Here is a 13,611-nt window from a genome sequence, read left to right on the forward strand (position 1 = left end):
CTTCACCCCCGTCCACCCCAGCAACTCCATCGTAAAGTTTGCAGACGACACCACCGTGGTGGGATGCATCTCGGGGGGGGACGAGGCGGCGTACAGGGATGAGGTAGAGCAACTGAGCAAGCTGTGCAAGGTTAACAACCTGCTGCTGAACAAGTCAAAGACCCAGGAAATCATCGTAGACTTCAGGAGGAAAAAGTCAGAGATCCAGCCCCTGCTCATCGACGGAGAGAGCGTGGAGAGAGTCTCAACCCTCCGATTCCTGGGGATGCACATGTGGGATGACCTGACCTGGAAGGACAACACAAAAGACACCATCAAGAAGGCACAACAGCGGCTATACATCCTGAGAGTCCTCAGGAAGGAACACAGCAAGCAGGAGATACTGGTGACCTTCTACCGCGGCGCAGTGGAGAGCATCCTCACCTACGGCATCTGCAACTGGTTCTCCAGCTGCACTACCGCGGAGAGAAATGATCACCGGCGCCCCCCTCCCCTCCCTGGAAGAGCTGTACAACACATGCTGTCTCAGGAAGGCCTCCAAGATCTCCAGGGACCCAACCCACCCTGGGTACGAACACTTTACCCGGCTGCCCTCGAAAAGGCGGTTCAGGACCTTGGCCGCAAGGACAAACAGACTGAAGAACAGCTTCGTCCCGGCCCTGAACACAGCAAAGACCTAGGTTCTGGGCCCTGGACAGTCTGGACGGATTGATGGCAGCTGCTGGACTGAAAAAATCAGGTGTAGTGCTGAGGCACAAATATGTACATTTCAAGCCTGCAAACTGCGACACTTTAAATAAATATGCAATAACACTATTGTGCAATATGACAACCCTAGTCGTCTATCTGTACAGTATAGTACAGTGGATAGTGTACATAGCCTTTATTTATGTAAACCAGCTCCTTCCCTTCTTGTGATTTTTTTTTAAAAGTGTTTTTTTTTCTTTCCTAACACCAGGGGAGCCACCCCTCCTAAATTTCGTTGTTTGGTACCTGTACTGTAGCAATGACAATAAAGACCATTCATTCATTCATTCATTCATTCATTCATTCATTCATTCATTCAAATATTTATTGTACAAGTTCTCAAATCGAATCTGCAAGTGCAAATGTTTATTTTACAAGTGCAACTTTCAAGATACAAGTTCTCAAATCAAATCTGCAAGTGCAACTTTCAAGATACAAGTGCAAATATTTATTTTACAAGTGCAAATCTCAAGATACAAGTGCACAAAACGAACCCACAACCTCACGATTAAAGTCCCATATCTACCTTCATAGTATGTATAACCTCCACCACCAACACACACTGCAAGGAGGAGGGTGTGTGTGTGTTTTATCACTTTGAAAAACCATGACAACACACAACATATTAGTTTCAGGGTCAAATATGTGCAAATGTGTGTGTGGGTCAGTGTGTGTGTGTGTGTGTGTGTGTGTGTGTGTGTGAGAATAATGTTGGAGCGCAACCCGAGGATAGAAATGTTGTTACTGTTCAACAACCCTCTGACTTGTTGTCCTGCTGTTATATTACTGTATTCACAGTACAGACCAAGACATTTAACACCCAGACACAGGTCTACACACGGGTTAGGTGTTACTGTTCAACAACCCTCTGACTTGTTGTCCCGCTGTTATATTACTGTATTCACACAGACCAAGACATTTAACACCCAGACACAGGTCTACACAGGGCTGGACTGGGACAAAAATTAGGCCCTGGCATTTTTGGCCCAGACAGGCCCACCCCAATCGGTCGGACCACACCCACCAGCACAAAAATACTTGCCTTATATACTCGTCTTATATACTGTGCTGTACAGTCATATGACAAACTGTAGTATTCCCCCAAACCACTACAAAGACGACTACATACAGTAAGCAATGGTACCAGTGCAAGTAGACCAGTGTACTCAGTGATCAGATTCCAGAGTGAATTTACGAACGCAGCCTTGTTGTTCTAGATTTTTTTTCTCCCATTATCAACCTATCATTGCGCTTTAGAGTAAAACAAAGCACGCAACTGTCGCGTCTATCTTTTCATGGCAACTCTACATTGTGATTTACAAGGGATATTAACTAATATTAAGTAATATTATTACTTGGTTACATTTTGCAATTGATCCGCGGTACACATGCGTGCCGAACCGTGGGGGGCGATCCGTTACACCCCTACACAGCTACCTATATTTTCCTTACCGGGTCAACGGTTACAGGCTGACTCGGCCCCGCTTCTTCTGTATCCTCTCTATCCTCTGTATCTGTACCCTGCTCCCGCTCCTCCCTGCCAGCCTCCTCTTCAACCTGTTGCTGTTGCTGCTGTGGTAAACTTGAGGGTGCAGCAAACATGTCCCTAATGTTTACACATTTGGCAGCATCTGCCTCGAGTTTCTTTTTGTTTTTCTCCCTAAGTTTTTCCCAGCCTCCCTTCCGTTTTAGTGTGCTTTTGCGCTCCATCTCTCTTAGTATCTATCTAGTAACTATCCAGGCTAACAAAATTTATTTTGCCGGCAGGCTCGGCCCAAAACTACCGCGAAACTGAGACGGAGGTCTGGTGCTGCGTGCGTGCGTGACCCCTGACCCCCCCCCCCTTCTCTCTGTTGATTGGGCCAGCCCAGTGTCTGTACCGAAAATTGGCCAATGGGCCGCTGTCCCTGATTTATGGGCCGTTCAATGGTAGCTTTCGATTTATGGGCCGTTCGATGGTAGCTTTCGGCCGGGCCGGCTGGTAAAAAAAAAAAAAAAAAAAAAAAACCTTTTTTTTTTTTTGCCGGTCGGCTCGGCCCAAAACTACCGCGGCCCACCGGGCAAATGCCCGGTATGCCAGATGGCCAGTCCAGCCCTGGGTCTACACACGGGTTAGGTGTTACTGTTCAACAACCCTCTGACTGTGTCCGTTCCTCTGTCCTGCCGCTAGGGGGCGGAAATGCTCCTAAACCCAGTACATCCCCGCCTGACTTCTGGGAAACAGAAACGTACACAGTGTGTGCGCGCGCGTGTGTGTGTGTGTGTGTGTGTGTGTGTGTGTGTGTGTGTGTGTGTGTGTGTGTGTGTGTGTGTGCGTGTGTGTGTGCGTGTGTGTGTGTGTGTGTGTGTGTGTGTGTGTGTCTGTGTGGTGTGTGTGTGTGTGTGTGTGTGTGTGTGTGTGTGTGTGTGTGTATGTATTGTATGTATTGATTGTAAGTCGCTTTGGAATAAGGCGTCTGCTAAATGGCAAAAATGTAAAACGTGTGCGTGCGTGTGTGGTGTGTGTGCGTGTGCGGTGTGTGCATGTGCGGTGTGTGCGTGTGTGTGTGTGTGTGTGTGTGTGTGTGTGTGTGTGTGTGTGTGTGTGTGTGTGTGTGTGCGTGTGTGTGTGCGGAAGTGTTTTCAGGGAAAGAGGAACGAGGATGTTTCTGTGTTGAGCTCGAGGCTCTGGAATGCAAAACAAAGTTGTGCAACCTGCGAGTGTGTGTGCGCGCGCGCGCGTGTGTGTGTGTGTGCGTGTGTGTGTGTGTGCGTGCGTGTGTGTGTGTGTGTGTGTGTGCGCGCGCGTGTGTGTGTGTGCGTGTGCGCGTGTGAGACGCGCCTGGGAGCTCTGGCTGTTCCCTGAAGACCAGACGCGTCCGGGAGCAGAGAGAAGTGACTCTTCTGAGCGGGTTGATGATCGGTGATCCAGCGGTAGGGTAAGGTAGGGTCATATTCCCTCCTGTGCTGTTTTTCTTTCTTTCTAACTTCCTTCCTTCTTTTCTTTCTTTCTTTTGGCAACAATAGAATTGTCTGACTTAACTGTTAATATCATAGCGCATCCCTAATGAATGTATTATTGTGTGTGTGTGTGTGTGTGTGTGTGTGTGTGTGTGTGTGTGTGTGTGTGTATGTGTGTGTGTGTGTGTGTGTGTGTGTGTGTGTGTGTAGGCACGTGTGTTTTGTCTTATTATTATTATCTTTTTGTTGTGTTGTCGTTGGGCGTTGCCGCACAATGGTGGGTGGGTGGGGGGGGGGGGGGTGGATACATGGGGGCGGGGAAACAAGAACAAATGTGTTCAATTATATTGTAAAAATGTTTGAATCTTTGGAAACATAATAAAAATATACATATATATAAAAATACAAATAAAAGAATTGTCTGACTTTACGCATGATTAAGGGAGGCGGGGATTAGTAATATACAGGATATGGACAAGAACCAATAACAATAAGCAGGATATAGACAACAGGTGAGGTTAGAATTATAAGGTTCTATCTCAATTTTTGTCAAAATTGAGTTTTATACATACTCTGATCCATTAGGTGTTTATTAATGCCTGTGTGGTGTTATTTTTTTAAATGTTGAAATTTTTAAGTTAGTAATTCATCAAATACAAAGGTTCCATCTCACAAAACATAATGGAATGTAAAAATGTTGACGCTCAATATCTCTGAACTGCCCTAAACGGAGATAGAACCTTATCATTCTAAACGGAGATAGAACCTTATCATTCTAAACGGAGATAGAACCTTATCATTCTAAACGGAGATAGAACCTTATCATTCTAAACGGAGATAGAACCTTATCATTCTAAACGGAGATAGAACCTTATCATTCTAAACGGAGATAGAACCTTATCATTCTAAACGGAGATAGAACCTTATCATTCTAAACGGAGATAGAACCTTATCATTCTAAACGGAGATAGAACCTTATCATTCTAAACTCACGAACAACCAATAACAATAAGCAGGATATAGACAACAACCAATAAGAATAACACTAGCTGCAGGCCTATATACTACATATATATACAGTAGCGTCAGAACGTCGATAACAGAATAGGTGACAGCTGCAGAATGCGAATCAGCACATCAACATTCTTACTGTCAACAACATTATGGAGAGCTCAGATTCAAAGTGCTTTACTTTTTTTTTAGCAAGTGGATGAGTTCGCAACATTGTTGCATAAATTATTTCTCTGATTTGTGTTCTCACAGCCCTTCATGTAAACGAAGTAACATACGCAATCGAAGCAACAGACGTGGTAGTTGATTGGTCCGAAAAATTGAGAAGCAGAGCATCCGTTGGTTCTTTGCTGCGGGAGCGACTTCGAATGGACGTTCTCGCTGCTCCAAACGACGCAGAGCAAAGCGAATTTGATCCTAAACTTCGATTCAAGTGAAGCAAATGTTCTAGTGAGAACACACCCTAAGAGGAGAATAGTAAGAAAATAAAAATGACAATAAATAAAAAGCAAATATAAGAAATAAATAGATGAAACATTTAATAAGACAATAGTTTAAAAAGGGAGACGACAATAACTTCCAAACTGACAAATGACATCATACACCTGAGCAACAATTACATCATACACTTGGACAATGACATCATACACCTGAGCAATGACATCATACACGCGCCTTGCATGGCAGCTTGCCGCCATTGGTGTGTGAATGTGTGTGTGAATGGGTGAATGAGAGGCCGTTGTAAAGAGCTTTGGAACAGCAAAAAAGGCGCTATATAAGTGCAGTCCATTTACCATTTACCATTTACCATTCCTCTCTCCCTCCCTCTCTCCCTCCCTCCCTCCCTCCCTCCCATCCCTCCCATCCCTCTCTCCCTCCCTCCCTCCCTCCCTCTCCATCCCTCCCTCCCTCCCTCTCCCTCCCTCCCTCCCTCTCCCTCCCTCCCTCCCTCCCTCCCTCCCTCTCCCTCCCTCCCTCCCATCCCTCCCTCTCTTCCTCCCCCTCTCCCTCCCTCCCTCCCTCCCTCCATCCCTCCCATCCCTCCCAGCCTCCCTGAGTCGTCACCATGGACGTAGCCGTCAAGCTGTGCCACCGGATCTCCTCCCTGCTGGAGCTCCGCGGGCGCTACGCCGCCCGGCTGGAGACGCTGGCCGTCGAGCTGGAGCGCATCAGACGCGACTGCAACGTGGGCAAAGTCGTCGGGAGCACCTCCGCCGTGACGGGCTCGGCCGCGCTGATCGCCGAGGGGCTGCTGACCGTGGTGACGGAGGGAGCCGCCGCCCCTCTCCTCGCCCTCGGGCTAGCCGGTGCCGCGTTGGGCGGAGCGCTCAGCCTGGGCGCCCAGATAACGGAGGCGGTGTGGTCGAGCGCCACCATGCAGGAGGCGCAGAGGACGGGCAGGGAGGTGGAGGAGGCGGGGAGGGAGGTGGAGGCCCTCCTGAGGGAGTTGGTCAGCGTGTGCAGGAGGGAGGTGTTCAGCGCTAAGGTCAAGAAGGGGATGCTGGGGGGGGAGGAGTCGGAGTCGTGGCTGGGGTACGGGTTAGGGCTGGGGTTAGACTTGGTGCTGGGGTTAGGGTTAAGGGGGAGGGCGGGGGAGGGCGGGGGGGAGGAGGAGGAGGAGGAGGTGGGGGGGTCAGGGGGGGCGGTGGAGGGAGAGGCACACCACGCGATGAGGTACGTCCTGCTGGCCATGGCCAGGCGAGAGGAGGGGCCGCTGGCCGCCGCGTGGCACGCCGTGTTCCCAGGTACGCTGCTGAAATACGGACGTGGTACAATAACATAGTTATTACCAGGTGATACCAGGTGATACCAGGTGATAGTTGTTATTAACAGTGATACCAGGTGATGCCAGGTGATGCCAGGTGATGCCAGGTGATGCCAGGTGATGCCAGGTGATACCAGGTGATACCAGGTGATGCCAGGTGATACCAGGTGATAGTGGTTATTAACAGTGATACCAGGTGATGCCAGGTGATGCCAGGTGATGCCAGGTGATACCAGGTGATGCCAGGTGATACCAGGTGATGCCAGGTGATAGTTGTTATTAACAGTGATACCAGGTGATACCAGGTGATGCCAGGTGATGCCAGGTGATGCCAGGTGATGCCAGGTGATGCCAGGTGATACCAGGTGATACCAGGTGATGCCAGGTGATGCCAGGTGATGCCAGGTGATGCCAGGTGATACCAGGTGATGCCAGGTGATGCCAGGTGATGCCAGGTGATGCCAGGTGATACCAGGTGATACCAGGTGATACCAGGTGATGGTGGTTGTTGTTGTTGACAGGCCCTGCGGTCATCCCGCTTAGCGTGGTCATGGGCGCCTCCTGGTCAGGCGTGGTCCTGCGGTCGCTGGGGAAGAACCTCATCCTGGAGGCGCTGACTGCAGCTGGAGGAGGAGCCGCATCAGCCGCATCAGCTGCATCAGCCGCAGGAGCTGCAGGAGCTGCAGGAGCTGCGGGCGCAGCTGAGGTACGTATATATAAACCATCATCATAACGGTCACTCCAAATGACACCATTCCGTGAGCTTAGAATGATAAGGTTCTATCTCCGTTTAGAATGATAAGGTTCTATCTCCGTTTAGAATGATACGGTTCTATCTCCGTTTAGAATGATAAGGTTCTATCTCCGTTTAGAATGATATGGTTCTATCTCCGTCTAGGGCAGTTCAGAGATATTGAGCGTCAAAGTTTTTACATTCCATTATGTTTTGTGAGATGGAACCTTTGTATTTTATGAATTACTAACTCAAAAATGTCAACATTTTAAAAATAACACCACACAGGAATTAATAAACACCTAATGGATCAGATTATGTAAAAAACTCAATTTTGACAAAAATGGAGATAGAACCTTATAATTCTAATGTCACGATTCCTCTATGTGTACTAGTGTGTGAGCATTCTTCTATGTGTACTAGTGTGTGAGCATATCAGCCCAATAGAGCTCTCAGGTCTTCTGCTAGCATATCAGCCCAATAGAGCTCTCAGGTCTTTTGCTAGCATATCAGCCCAATAGAGCTCTCAGGTCTTCTGCTAGCATATCAGCCCAATAGAGCTCTCATGTCTTCTGCTAGCATATCAGCCCAATAGAGCTCTCAGGTCTTCTGCTAGCATATCAGCCCAATAGAGCTCTCGGGTCTTTTGCTAGCATATCAGCCCAATAGAGCTCTCAGGTCTTCTGACGCTGGTTTTCTCTGTGTACCACATGTACAAAAGAAGAGATTTGGTGAGGCTGCATTCTCATTTTATGCTCCAGATTGTGTCTCACTGCCAGTTTAGGGATGCAACCTCAGCACATATGTTCAAGTCAAGACTAAAACCCCATCTTTTTAATATTGCCTTTAAATGACTAAATCATTAAATTATGATTTATATAACGATTGGAGCACTTTGAGCTATGCAAATAAAATGTTATTATTATTATTCCAACAGTAGAACATCTCTTCTATGGTTGTTGTGTCTCTATGGTTGTTGTGTCTCTATGGTTGTTGTGTCTCTATGGTTGTTGTATCTCTATGGTTGTTGTATCTATGGTTGTTGTATCTATGGTTGTTGTATCTATGGTTGTTGTATCTATGGTTGTTGTGTCTCTATGGTTGTTGTATCTCTATGGTTGTTGTATCTCTATGGTTGTTGTATCTCTATGGTTGTTGTATCTATGGTTGTTGTATCTATGGTTGTTGTATCTCTATGGTTGTTGTATCTCTATGGTTGTTGTATCTATGGTTGTTGTATCTATGGTTGTTGTATCTCTATGGTTGTTGTATCTATGGTTGTTGTATCTATGGTTGTTGTATCTATGGTTGTTGTATCTATGGTTGTTGTATCTATGGTTGTTGTATCTCTATGGTTGTTGTATCTATGGTTGTTGTATCTATGGTTGTTGTGTCTCTATGGTTGTTGTATCTATGGTTGTTGTATCTATGGTTGTTGTATCTATGGTTGTTGTATCTCTATGGTTGTTGTATCTATGGTTGTTGTATCTATGGTTGTTGTGTCTCTATGGTTGTTGTATCTATGGTTGTTGTATCTATGGTTGTTGTATCTATGGTTGTTGTATCTCTATGGTTGTTGTATCTATGGTTGTTGTATCTATGGTTGTTGTATCTCTGTGGTTGTTGTATCTCTATGGTTGTTGTATCTCTATGGTTGTTGTATCTCTATGGTTGTTGTATCTATGGTTGTTGTATCTATGGTTGTTGTATCTATGGTTGTTGTATCTATGGTTGTTGTATCTCTATGGTTGTTGTATCTCTATGGTTGTTGTATCTCTATGGTTGTTGTATCTATGGTTGTTGTATCTATGGTTGTTGTATCTCTATGGTTGTTGTATCTATGGTTGTTGTATCTCTATGGTTGTTGTATCTATGGTTGTTGTATCTATGGTTGTTGTATCTATGGTTGTTGTATCTCTGTGGTTGTTGTATCTATGGTTGTTGTGTCTCTATGGTTGTTGTATCTATGGTTGTTGTATCTCTATGGTTGTTGTATCTATGGTTGTTGTATCTATGGTTGTTGTATCTATGGTTGTTGTATCTCTGTGGTTGTTGTATCTATGGTTGTTGTATCTATGGTTGTTGTATCTCTATGGTTGTTGTATCTATGGTTGTTGTATCTATGGTTGTTGTATCTATGGTTGTTGTATCTCTATGGTTGTTGTATCTATGGTTGTTGTGTCTCTATGGTTGTTGTATCTATGGTTGTTGTGTCTCTATGGTTGTTGTATCTCTATGGTTGTTGTATCTCTATGGTTGTTGTATCTATGGTTGTTGTATCTCTATGGTTGTTGTATCTCTATGGTTGTTGTATCTCTATGGTTGTTGTATCTATGGTTGTTGTATCTCTATGGTTGTTGTATCTCTATGGTTGTTGTATCTATGGTTGTTGTGTCTCTATGGTTGTTGTATCTATGGTTGTTGTATCTCTATGGTTGTTGTATCTATGGTTGTTGTATCTTCCTTGTAATCTGTAAAGCTCATTGTGTCACATTTTTTGTGAGAAATGCACTATACGAATAAAGTTTGATTTAATTTGATGATCTCTTCTAGGGTGTTGCAGTGGAGGAAGCCAGCGCGATAGCCATGGGCATAGCAGAGGCCGCGGCTAAGGTACACTTCTAAATGACCTTATCTTAATGTACACTTCAAAATGACCTTATATTGGTGTAGCGGTCTAAGCACTGGCCACTAGTGCATGCTGCCCACCGGGGACTGGGTTCGAATCCCAGCTCGCCAGATCCGGATATGGCTGGGGCACACACGGGGAGCGGCATATTGGGCGGCCGCTCCCGAGGGCGGTATAGGAGTATTTCCGGACAAGGATCCGTCGCACAACAGCGCCCCCGGGGTGCCGGAATAACAGGTGCTGGGCTCGAGGAGCCAGTCAGCTAGTCTGCCTGGCGGCATCTTCTGGGACTGCCGGCCACAGGGTCGTGCGGCGGATCCTTCGCAATAGGCAGGGGATAATTGGATGCTAGGTTGGGTTCAATTGGCTACCAAATTGGGTGAAAAAGGGATAAAATCTGGAAGAAAAAAAAAAAAAAAAAAAAGACCTTATATATCTTAATGTACACCTCTAAATGACCTTATATACCTTAATGTACACTTCTAAATGACCTTATATATCTTAATGTACACTTCTAAATGACCTTATATATCTTAATCTACGCTTCTAAATGACTGTATATATATTTGTGACACGTTCTAGTGTTTTGGTCCGCATATCGAATGGTACATGCTGGCATGTCTAACCCTAACCCTAATCCTAACCCTACCCCTACCCCTAACCCTAACCCTAACCCTAACCCTACCCCTAACCCTAACCCTAACCCTAACCCTTCCCCTAACCCTAATCCTATCCCTAACCCTAACCCTAACCCTACCCCTAACCCTAACCCTAAATCAAATCAAATCAAATCAAATTTTATTTGTATAGCGCATTTCTTACAAGATGCAACTCAATGCGCTTCACACAATGAAAATGTTCAGTCAATCAGTCAATCAATCAATCAATACTGACAGAGCCGCGAGCAGGCAGAAGTAAAAAACCTGTATACTATGTAGCCAGGAAAAATTCCCTTGCAGCCCTCTACCAATAGAGCGACTACTAGCCAGTTTGCTTACCAGTACCCAGCGGTCCCCCAGGGGAGGCCAGGACCACCGGCACAAAGCAAGCAAGCAAGGGCAAAAACCTGTACACCATGTATCCAGGAAAAATTCCTTGCATATTATCGGCGTACACACTGTCCATAAATTTTGTGTTGTATTAACCCTAACCCTAACCCTAACCCTAACCCTAACCCTAACCCTAACCCTAACCTTAACCGTAGCACCCTAGCACCTAACCCTAACCCTAGTTTTCCCACATGTACCGTCTTCCCACATGTACCGTAACATATATATATATATATATATATATTATATCTGTTATGTTATGTGTATATACAGGTGGGAGGGGGAGTTATGTTATGTATATACAGTATATATATATATATATATATATTATATGTTATGTATATATATATATATTATATGTTATATATATATATATATATATATATATATATATTATATATGTAATGTATATATATATATATTATATATGTTATGTATATATATATATAATATATATGTGATGTATATATACATCCAGGTGGGAGGTGGAGTTCTGGGTCTGGCGCTGGCTCTTCCTGAGATGATCGTTAACTGGAATGAGTTGGTCACTAAAGATCATGTGACCGCGGCCAGCCAATCACTGAGAGATGCAGCCAAGACCATGAGGGCCGCTAACCAGGATCTCCAGGAGCAGCTTGATGCCATCCAGTAAGACACCACTTCCTGTTTCTGTTTCTGCTTCTCCTCCAGTTAGACATCACTTCCTGTTTCTGCTTCTTCTGCTGGTCCCACGCTAGTTTAAAAATCACAACAGTGTCATAATGTGAGACCAACATCACCATGGTGTTCATTCATCTATACGACTGACCAACACTGAGATGTTATCATTATTATCAAAACTATCTTATCAGTGTACATATCTGACTGATATATCTACTACATAAAGATTGTTCTATCTTATCAGTGTACATATCCCAGTTCACTGTGTACCAATGTTTTATAAATCAAGGCAAGTCAAGTTTATTAGTACAGCACATTTCATACAACAGGGGCAATTCAAAGTGCTTTACATACATTATTAAAAATACAGCAAGAGGAGCATAGTAAGATTATTTTTTTTACTATGAATAAATATAATATATAAAACATTTAATAAGACAATAGTTAATGGATAAAAGACATTGATAGAAGTGATTGTGTTTAATCATAACTGCTGCAAAACATGAAGGTTTTTTAGCTTAGATTGAAATATTTTTAGGGTTTTGGGCCTGTTTGATTTCTTCAGGGAGTTTGTTCCAGGAGCATGCGGCAGCGTGACTGAAAGCTGCTGCACCAACCACAACATCTAGGAAGACCCACATACTGTATTCGGTTGTTAAGTCTGACGTCAAACGTGACGTTTCGCAATTTCCTGGTCCAAACCAGAAATTCTCCGCACCAGAATACCAGTGTACGACAGCGGTAGAATGACAGTTTAATCGTTTTTTAGACTCGGATCTATTCATACAACAAGGGACACAGCACTTTCCCGTTTTCCCCATATTGTCAGGGTATTTGAGCCTCGGAAAAGCGCTATATAAATATAATTTATTATTATTATTACTGCGGCATTTCGAAGAGAGCGCCTCAGCCAACTTTGGACCCGGAAACACGTCACGACTTAACAACCCAATAAGACCCCTGAACTGTTATTGATGATGTTGAAAGTGTTTCCAGTAAGGTGTTTGTAGTAAAGGTGGTGGCTCTCCTCCTCCTCCTCCTCCTCCTCCACAGTAAGGTGTTTGTAGTAAAGGTGGTGGCTCTCCTCCTCCTCCTCCTCCTCCTCCTCCTCCACAGTAAGGTGTTTGTAGTAAAGGTGGTGGGCCTCCTCCTCCTCCTCCTCCACAGTAAGGTGTTTGTAGTAAAGGTCGTGGGCCTCCTCCTCCTCCTCCTCCTCCTCCTCCACAGTAAGGTGTTTGTAGTAAAGGTCGTGGGCCTCCTCCTCCTCCTCCTCCTCCTCCACAGTAAGGTGTTTGTAGTAAAGGTGGTGGCTCTCCTCCTCCTCCTCCTCCTCCACAGTAAGGTGTTTGTAGTAAAGGTCGTGGGCCTCCTCCTCCTCCTCCTCCACAGTAAGGTGTTTGTAGTAAAGGTGGTGGCTCTCCTCCTCCTCCTCCTCCTCCTCCTCCACAGTAAGGTGTTTGTAGTAAAGGTTGTGGCTCTCCTCCTCCTCCTCCTCCTCCTCCTCCTCCACAGTAAGGTGTTTGTAGTAAAGGTCGTGGCTCTCCTCCTCCTCCTCCACAGTAAGGTGTTTGTAGTAAAGGTGGTGGCTCTCCTCCTCCTCCTCCTCCTCCTCCTCCACAGTAAGGTGTTTGTAGTAAAGGTCGTGGCTCTCCTCCTCCTCCTCCTCCACAGTAAGGTGTTTGTAGTAAAGGTCGTGGGCCTCCTCCTCCTCCTCCTCCTCCACAGTAAGGTGTTTGTAGTAAAGGTGGTGGCTCTCCTCCTCCTCCTCCTCCACAGTAAGGTGTTTGTAGTAAAGGTGGTGGCTCTCCTCCTCCTCCTCCTCCTCCTCCACAGTAAGGTGTTTGTAGTAAAGGTGGTGGCTCTCCTCCTCCTCCACAGTAAGGTGTTTGTAGTAAAGGTTGTGGCTCTCCTCCTCCTCCTCCTCCTCCTCCTCCACAGTAAGGTGTTTGTAGTAAAGGTGGTGGCTCTCCTCCTCCTCCTCCTCCTCCTCCTCCACAGTAAGGTGTTTGTAGTAAAGGTGGTGGCTCTCCTCCTCCTCCACAGTAAGGTGTTTGTAGTAAAGGTGGTGGCTCTCCTC

The sequence above is a fragment of the Nansenia antarctica genome, assembly GCF_963989245.1.
Source record: "Nansenia antarctica genome assembly, chromosome: 2".
Lineage (NCBI taxonomy): Eukaryota > Metazoa > Chordata > Actinopteri > Argentiniformes > Microstomatidae > Nansenia > Nansenia antarctica.